Source organism: Crotalus tigris, unplaced genomic scaffold (assembly GCF_016545835.1).
Source record: "Crotalus tigris isolate CLP2741 ecotype Arizona unplaced genomic scaffold, ASM1654583v1 scf7180000024506.1728113, whole genome shotgun sequence".
NCBI classification, from domain to species: Eukaryota; Metazoa; Chordata; class Lepidosauria; order Squamata; family Viperidae; genus Crotalus; species Crotalus tigris.
In genome coordinates, this window is record NW_024100677.1 from 77,054 (window position 1) to 86,910 (window position 9,857).

At 35.7% G+C, this 9,857-nt stretch overlaps 1 long non-coding RNA gene across 1 annotated transcript in view; it reads left to right on the top strand.

The window, feature by feature from the left end:
- The window catches only part of LOC120303744, a 128,391-nt gene that overhangs the window by 14,853 nt on the left and 103,681 nt on the right, over window positions 1–9,857 (top strand). The window lies entirely within an intron of this gene.

Sequence of the window (9,857 nt, forward strand, 5' to 3'; positions counted from 1 at the left end):
GTTTTGTGATAAGGTGTCAAAAGTTGTAGTGCTTGTGATAAATACAGTGTTGTTATTGCTTCTTTGTGACAGTTTTTAAACTAAGACATTATTTTAAATGGAAATATTTTTTCCTTTTTTTATTGAAAGAAATAAAATCCTGTCATTCTTTCTTGATTTAGAGGCATATCTTGTGAAATAACATTCCACTATACAGAGGTTCTGAATGATCATTTTTCCTAGAATTACTGTCTTTAGGTATCACTAAATATTATGTCTAGAAATCTTGTTTTTCCTACAAAAACATTTCAGTTGCACTGTTATAATTATTGCAACTACTTATTCCCTGAATACTTTTGCAGCTAACTTAAAGAGACTGTCAGAACTGTGGCATTACATTAATTAGCAAAATTTGATATAGCTATTAACATGCATATTTCTTTAGTACTGATGACTCTGCTGAATTTAAATTACCATCGGCCAGCTTGTTCTATTTTTTCTTATATTTGGGGCTGGACTAGAAGACCTCCAAGGTCCCTTCCAGCATTATTATTATTATTATTATTATTATTATTATTATTATTATTATTATTATTATTATTATTGATCATTGCACAGTCAGCCAGATGTTCAGACTGGATTTGGCGTTTTTGTCTACCTATCAAGTCCTTACCAAGGACCTGGGATAGGCAGATGTGGGTGTTTGATGATATTACAGATATCGTCGCAGGATGGAAGCAGTTCCTAGGAAGGCCGCCTTTTGCAATTGACTAATGGCGAATTTGTCAATGCCAATGGTGTTCAAGTGGTGCTCCAGTTGTTTTGGGATTGCACCCAAGTACAATTGGTACTACCCTTGCTTGCCTTTGCCACAGTCTTTCTATTTCTATTTGTAGGTCTTTGTATTTTGTTATCTTCTCCAGTTCTTTCTCATCTATTCTGTTGTCTCCAGGCACTGCCACGTCCACTATCCAGACTTTCTTGTCTTTCTTATTGACAATTGTTAAGTCCGGGGTGTTATGTTGCAGGTGCTTGTCTGTTTGAATTCTGAAGTCCCAGAGCAGTTTAAATTTATCATTTTCTATGACTTTCTCTATTTTATGATCCCACCAGTTCTTGCTTACAGGCAGATAATATTTCTTGCAGATCTTCCAATGCATCATTGTTGCTACTTTGTCATGCCGCTGTTTGTAGTCAGTCTGTGGGATCTTCTTGCAGCAGCTTTCTAGGTGGTCCACTGTTTCTTCAGCTTCTTTGCATAGGTGGCACTTACTGTCTGTTGTTGTCTTCTCAATTTTGACTTTGTATGCATTTGTCCTTAAGGCTTGGTCTTGTGCTATTATTATTATTATTATTATGGATCATCGCACAGTCAGCAAGATGTTCAGACTGGATTTGGCATTTTGTCTACCCATCGAGTCCTTACCCAGGACCTGGGATAGGCAGATGTGGATGTTTGATGGTATTACAGATATCGTCGCAGGATAGAAGCAGTTCCTAATAAGGCCGCCTTTTGCAGTTGACTAATAGCGAATTTGTCAATGCCAATGGTGTTCAAGTGGTGCTCCAGTTGTTTTGGGATTGCTCCTAAGGAGCCTATGACTATTGGTACTACCCTTGCTTGCTTTTGCCACAGTCTTTCTATTTCTATTTGTAGGTCTTTGTATTTTGTTACCTTCTCCAGTTCTTTCTCTTCTATTCTGCTGTCTCCAGGCACTGCCACGTCCACTATCCAGACTTTTTTGTCTTTCTTATCGGCAATTGTTAAGTCTGGGGTGTTATGTTGCAGGTGCTTGTCTGTTTGAATTCTGAAGTCCCAGCGCAGTTTAATTTTATCATTTTCTATGACTTTCTCTATTTTATGATCCCACCACTTTTTGCTTACAGGCAAATGATATTTTTTGCAGATCTTCCAATGCACCATTGTTGCTACTTTGTCATGTCGCTGCTTGTAATCAGTCTGTGCAATCTTCTTGCAACAGCTTACCAAGTGTTCCACTGTTTCTTCAGCTTCTTTGCATAGGCGGCACTTACTGTCTGTTGCTGTCTTCTCAATTTTGACTTTGTATGCATTTGTCCTTAAGGCTTGGTCTTGTGCAGCCAGAATTAGTCCCTCGGTCTCTTTCTTCAATTTTCCTGATCTTAGCCATTGCCAGGTTTTATTATTATCTGCTTTGCCAGCTATTTTTTTTCATGTATTGGCCATGTAGTGCTTTGTCTTCCCATGCCTCTATTCTGTTCTTCATTTGGTCTTTCTTGTAGGCCAGTTTGGTCTCTCCAGTAGTTAGTAAACCTTCCTGATATACTAATTTCAGTGCATCTTCATCATTGTTCTTCAGATATTCTTCCAAAGCTATTTTTTCTTCTTCGACCATCTGATGTACTTGTAGCATTCCACGGCCACCTATTTGCCTTGGTAGATAAAGTCTATCAATGTCACTGCGTGGATGAAGGGCATGATTCATTGTCATTATTTTTTTGGTCTGCCTATCCATTGCTTTTAGTTCTGCTTGAGTCCAGTCCACTATTCCAGCTGTGTACCTAATGACTGGGATTGCCCAGGTGTTGATTGCCTTTATGGTATTTCCTCCATTGAGTTTGGACTTTAATATCTTCTTCACTCTCTTGATGTATTCACCTCTAATCTTTTTCTTGACTTCAGTGTTCTTGATGTTGTCAGCTTGAAGGATACCCAAGTATTTGTAGTACTCTTCCTCATCCAGACTCTTAATGTTATTTTCGTGGGGCATCTTGATTCCTTCAGTTTTCATTATTTTTCCTTGTTTGATAGTAAGTGTGGCACATTTGTCCAAGCCAAACTCCATTACAATATCTTGGCTATATATACGGACAGTGTTGAGCAGCGATTCTATTTCAGATGATGTTTTTTCATACAGCTTCAGATCATCCATGTAAAGGAGGTGGGATAGTCTAGCAGATGTTTTTGATGTTTGATAGCCATGTCCTGAGTTATTCAGTATTGTTGATAGAGGAAACAGTGCAATAACAAATAGTAATGGTGATAATGAATCTCCTTGAAATATCCCTCTCTTGATATTAACCTCTCCCAGCCTCTCACCATTGATCTGCAACTGTGTCTTCCATTGTGCCATCGATCTTTGCACAAATTTTCTGATGTTTCTACTTACTCCTGTTATTTCTAGGCACTTGATTATCCAGTCATGTGGCAGAGAGTCAAATGCCTTTTTGTAGTCAATCCATGCCACATTCATGTTGGTCTTCCTTCTCTTGCAGTTTTCCAAGATCATTTTGTCTATTAGGAGTTGATCTTTTGTTCCTCTGCTATTGGGGCGGTTTCCTTTCTGCTCAGGTGGAAAGAGATTGTTTTCAACTAGATGCTGTTGTACTGCATCAGCTACCACACCAGTTAGTAATTTGAAAGTTGTTGGTAAACAGGTAATTGGCCTGTAGTTACCTGGTGTTGCCCATTTTGCTGGATTTTTCATTATTAGGTAGGTTTTCCCAGTTGTTAGCCACTTTTCAATTTCTCCTCCTTGTATTATATTGTTGAACTGTTTGGCAATGAGTGGGTGTATAACAGTTAGATGTTTCAACCAAAACCCATGCAGTTCATCTTCACCTGGTGCTGACCAATTTTTGATTTTCTTTGCTCTTTTTTCTACCATTTTTGTTGTTATTACTAGTTCTTTCATTTCAACTTCTGTTTTATTTGCATCCACCTCTTGTAACCAAGCCGCATCCTTGTTGTATTTCTTTGGGTTATCCCATATCTGCTTCCAGAACTGCACTGTTTCTTCCTTGTCAGGTACTGACTGATTCCTTGCAGTTTCTCCATTGATGGATTGGTAGAAAATTATTATTATTATTATTATTATTATTAGTGTGTTAGTTAAGACCCACTGTTACTTCTACTAGAATCAGTTCTGCTACTGATAACAGAATGGTTGAGAGATCATCCTATTTAGTTAAGTTTAGCCTCCTTCTGAGCTTGTAATACTGATTTCTAATTTTCATAGGCTTCCCACTGGATATTTTATTTGTTTTTACATAAACTTTCCATTAGTTGAAAACAGACGGAACAGTTTTAGTGTTACAAACATACTATTTTACAATTTTTGTTCTATACCTGCAAGAGGTACTACCCAGACTTTCACCATAGCAAGCTGTGCAACTGCATTCTTTGGCTTTGATACAAATTTAGGATTTAAAGTTTTCTTCCAGAAATGATTTTATCAAAGTTAAAAAGATTTTAAAAAACCATTTTATCAAAGTTCATATTGAATTCATTGTAAAATGAAACATAAAGTATGAACTCTTTCAAAATGTTGCAACTGATTTATTTTTAAACCAGACGAGCTCTGGTAGCAAACTTTACTCTTCAAAAAGGCCTCTTCTGGTTATTAATAGCAATTTATTAATAGTAATAAAATGATGTCAAACTGTAGGAAAATAAAAACCCTTTTAAGGTTTTCAGTCTCTCCTTTGTGTCAGATACCTCAAGTAACCCTTGGAGTAGGAATGGCCTCAGAAACCAGTAACCCTCTAAAGGCTTCTCTGATTGGCTTAAAAAATTAAACAGCTGATGGCATCTAATAAGAGACAGAGGAGACACTGTTGTCATGGAAACTGAGAAAAATATTCTCCCTTCCCATTTGGGATGGAAAGGTAGGAGAAAGCTGTGCGTCATCACAAATGCCTCAGAACACTTTGACTTCTGAGTTTCTTGCAGTATCTCTCAAACATGAGAAGATGTCTGTCAAATCAAGGCCCTTTTGCAGTTGAGTTGGGGGGAGCTCAAGTCTGCAACTTAAAGGATAGTTGTGCTCAAACAAAGAACTCTGAGAAATAGGTGGATTGATTTGTATTTCACCAGGCAAAACTCTCATAGACAGACACAAGATCAGCACTCGACTATGTTGCAGGCTTTCTGAAAGTCTTCTTAAAGATGGGTGTATAGGAGAAATAATCAAGTTCTGCCCTAACATAGTGGTAAAAAGCATTGGGGAAAATTCTCAGTATAATTCTTTCGGGTAACTTAAATTCCAACTCCTATCATTAGCCAATGTGTGAGAACCATGTTCCTTTACTTCAGCATAAAACAAAGTTTTTCAATTATCTCCCAGATTTTTAGATATCGGAACTGTTTCAGGTTTTGGATAAAGTACTGGGATGTTCTAAGTACTGCTGAATCATACAGGCAAAAATGTTGAACATTTTGTGCTTTTACTGTATTGTTGTAAATTTCTCAATATCAGGGACCATGCATGATGTCCTCCAGTTTTATTGAAATATAGATCCCATCAGTTAGATCTATGCAAATCAGGGATGTGACTGGGGTTGTAATTCAGTTCATCCAGAAAGCATGGGTTTGGAAAAAGTTGTGCTAGATAGTGGCCGAAGATTTGTGTATATATGTATTACTAAACTTTTATTGTACCCTACTATCTATGATTCAAGACAAATGTAGGGCTGCATTTGCATGACATGCCAATAGATAGTTTACTTAATCATACAATTAATCTGATTAAGTTTAAGGGTTCACAAGACACACTGGTTCATGCTGGATTCACACAACATATTAGACTAAAATATGGTTTCTTAGTTTGCCGTTTAGTATATTATCCGAACAAAGTCAAGGTTTCTGAGTTTCAGAGGTGTTGTATTAAAGTGTTTCTGTCATAAGTATGAGTTGTTGCAGTCAGTCAGTATATCTCTTTTAGTGGTCATACTGGTGTGGCTGGCTTCTGTCAGCCCTCTCAGGTAAACCAGACAGGAAATACAACTAGATGAGTTAATTCTACTTTATTGTAAGATTACATTAATGAAATCTTGCAAGTCTGAAGGTACAGATTTCCTGCTGCCATTTTTATCTGTCTGATGAATTATGTCGTGTCCTTCCTAAATTTCATCCTCTGGCCATTAAAGCACTGGGAACTCACCTTTCTCTTATCTGATTGTTTCCTAGGCAGCATTTCTTCCCCTTGTCCCTCAAGGTTATTCTTACATAACATTATACCTTCCTTCAGCTTTCCTCTGAGAAAACTAAGTTGATCTTGCATACAAACCCCACCCTTTTCTGGTAACTGCTTGGTTATCTAGTGAAGACTGATTGATGGCTCATTTCTGCATAGGAAGGCCTACAAGATTCACAACTTGTACTAACCCCGGTTACAGATAACAATGACTAGGGATTACAGCGCATGGAGCAAAAATCAAGCAAGTCACATTAAGGTATAGTGCGAGGTGTTAACCTAGCCAAGTGAGAAAAGATGAATCTGAGCCTATCTATGCCAAATGCAGATGTAACAATACATTTATAGTTTTTATTTGTGTAAGTATAGTTTACCTACAGTGGTAATATTGCTATATACATTGGTAGGGAAAAGTTACTAAAAATCAGTTTGTAGTTCACGCTCATTGAGCAGGGTGTTATTTTTCATTTTCTTGGAATATAAACACGAACCATGTTTGCTCTGCTGCTCTGCTGGCAAGAACTGCCTAGTGCGAGGAGGAGTTTCGTATAAAAAGGATGTTCCTAGAATGGAAACCTGTCACTGCCTCATTTTTACAATCCAAAGGACATTAACTGATTACATTGTCCTTAAATCGGCTTCAGTTTCTCAGTATTCTTAATATAGTTCATTAATCTTTTGTAAGATCAGCATGCTGACTCTTGTTAACTAAATCTGAAAAGATTTTATTCCATTTGCTCTGGAACATACGTATATACTATATCAGTATACACTATATCAATATATACTATACTTTATCATCATCATTTTAGTGTGGTGTTATTTTGTAATTCCATTTTTAAAATCCACATAATGCTGGATCCATCTGTATTTGAATACAGACTGAAAGAGGAGGAGGAGCAGCATTTAAAAAAAAACTGAATGAAACCAACCTAAGAGATCTCCCTGGTTCTTTGTCCATGTTTAATAAAGTGTAAGAGATAAGAATGAATGATTCCCTCTTACTAACCAGAGCTTAACTAAAGCTTCCTGATACCTAAACCCTGGAATTTTCCCTCAATCCTCACTCTCTACTATTTAATATTATTTCATACAATGAAACATTTGCTTTCTTGTTTGTTTCTTGTTTGATTGTTACTTTCTGAAAATCAATTATAGTCAGTTCAAATAATATCAGTCAATAAAATGGAACATTCTTTTTTCTTTTGCAATGAAATTGCAGTCTATGTTTACGTCAGATTAAAGAAAGGTCAGAGGAGGTAGCTTCCTTATAGCCTTGATTCCTAGCCCTGTAGATAAACTCAATCTATCTATAATTACTGTATAGTTGATATTGTATTCAAGAATCCATCTTCCATACAGGTGTGCTTGTTTACTGATTGGGCTTACATATCATACAAATCCTTGGCTTAATGTATCTATAGCTTGCTTAATAAGTGACAAAGGTTGGATTGACATATTATACTAAGCTATATAATTATGCTTTCTAAATTACATATTGTGCAAAACAAAATCAAGCAAACACATTGTGACTTAATGTCATTCTTAAATCTAACTATATATGATATGGGATTGTTTAAGAGTTTTGTAAATAAATCCGGTGCTGTGATTTTGCCTGATTAGAATCTGATAGTTGACAAAAGAATGTGAAACTTTCCTTATGTGGAGAAAAATCTCCAAAAGCCAACATTAATGTAATTCGTAGTGCCCATACTCTTATGAAATGGAGTATATTTAATATGGCGATATTAGTCTGTCTGGATATAATATTCCTATAGTTCATTCTCACCATAAATATAAATGATCATTTACTTCCATAAAAAGAAAAATAATTTATTACAATAAAAAGGATTACAATAATGCAAAAGGATTTCTGATAAATGCAGCCCACCATCTCAAATCTTTCTCTAAAATCACAGTTCAATGCCAAATCAGAATATATTAATTTGTTTTTATGGGTACTTGCTGATATGTGCAGGATGTGATGGAGAAAACCTAGAAGCTATTTATTTTAATATTAAAATAAATTATATTTCTAAATACAATAGTAGGAAACAAGAATCTATAGCACTTAAATCATAATCAAGTAAACCCAAATTATCACATTTCCGTACTCTTATTTCTCTGTACTGCCATTTTTCAAATCCAATGAAATAATGTCTTAATAGAGGAAATTACTGCAAATATTATTTAAACCTATCAACATTTTAACTAGAATTCAAAGTTTCAAAGAAACACTTATTATTTTGCCTTAGAGCAGGGATGTCAAACTCACAATGTCACATGATGTATTGCAACATATCACAACTTTTTTTCCATTGCTGGCAATAGGGTGGTGTGCTTTCAGCAAGACGCATCTGGCCCGCGAGCCAGCAGTTTGACACCTTGCCTTAAGAGAGAGGCCCCATAATCCAAAGGGCATTTATAAAAATAGATAAATATTAATTTATTGAATTGTAAACATGATAGAATTTACTTTTGAATAAATATGCTATGGAGCTGCTGAAGAGGTGCCTCTCCAAATACCCAGTTGTATTGAGGAACAATTCTATAAGTGTTGATTTGTCACTGGTGGTGTTTCCACAACTATTACATGTCAAAAAAATGAATTCAGTGTCAGAAAAATAAATTCAGTGATTAGGATGGGTTGGACATGGCTTTGAATCTGCTGATTCATTGCCATAAGACTTCACGATCAGACACTCTCAGTTATGTAAACCTGGCACTGATACAATTAACAACTTGAAATGTGTATCCCATCTTCTGCCCTGGATCACAGAACTTTAATTTGGAGGATGCTGTGCATGGTCTCCTAGTTCTCTTGCCACTCCTGGTAGGCTTGCTTTCCCCATTCTTACAACATTGTTTCTTTATTTCAAATGTCTTAATTCAAGTTAATATGCTTAGAATAATAGCATTTCAATAATGATTTGACCATATAGCAAAACAAAACAAAACAAAACAAAAAAACCAGATAATCTGCTGAGTTAATCAGGCCAGAGTACAATTTCACCTCCTTGAAGATACATTAACAAAACAAAAGCTGATGTTTGATTTAAAACAATATTAATGCGTCCATTATGTATTAATGGAATAGAAATAAACTTCACAGAAACTCACTGATCAAATTTCCTATGCCATCAAAGAAGATTGATTTGATTTTGTAAAAACCGGAATACTAAAAAAATTCAGGACAAATTACTGAAGTCAAGCAGGCTGCTGGGCCAGCATTTGTTAAGGAAACTATTTGCCAAACTGTATATTTCACATAATTCTTAAGCAGTCATTAATGAGCTGAAATTCTTCTCTACAGCAATGGAGCTGATTTCCTTCTTGCCAGTCTATACAAAGAGGAATGCTAACCTGCAATATTTCCTTCAATTTCAATTTTTAGTTTTGAAATTTGTTGAAAATTTCTTTTGAACAGTGTCAAATTGTGTGTATAATACAGTGATGAAACTGTAGTCAAATATGCTAATAATGAGGTGGGAACATAATACATATCTCTACGGAAAAATCATTTAAATGTTAAGAACTATAAAAGAAAAGTGGGATTAAGTATCAATTAGCAATGTGATCAAATAATATTCATATACTGCAGCAGTCTTCAAAGAAGACTTTGAGGGGGCTGCTAAAAATTACTGAAGGAATTGCTACCGTGGAAAGGAACAAAATTGGTTTCCCAGTGGAATGCCTCAATGTATCAATCAGCGCTGTGTATTAATGTTGTTTTCTGCTTATGTAATCTACTTCTTTGTTAGATTTATATGTATTTTTCCTTTAGGATATTAAGGTGGCACCCATTCTCTGTCTATTCTTAACAACAACAACAACAATCCTGTTATATTGGTTAGGCTAATAGTGAATGTGTGAGTGACCCAAAGTCACACAATGTCAAGCATCATGTAGCTGGTGAGAACCACA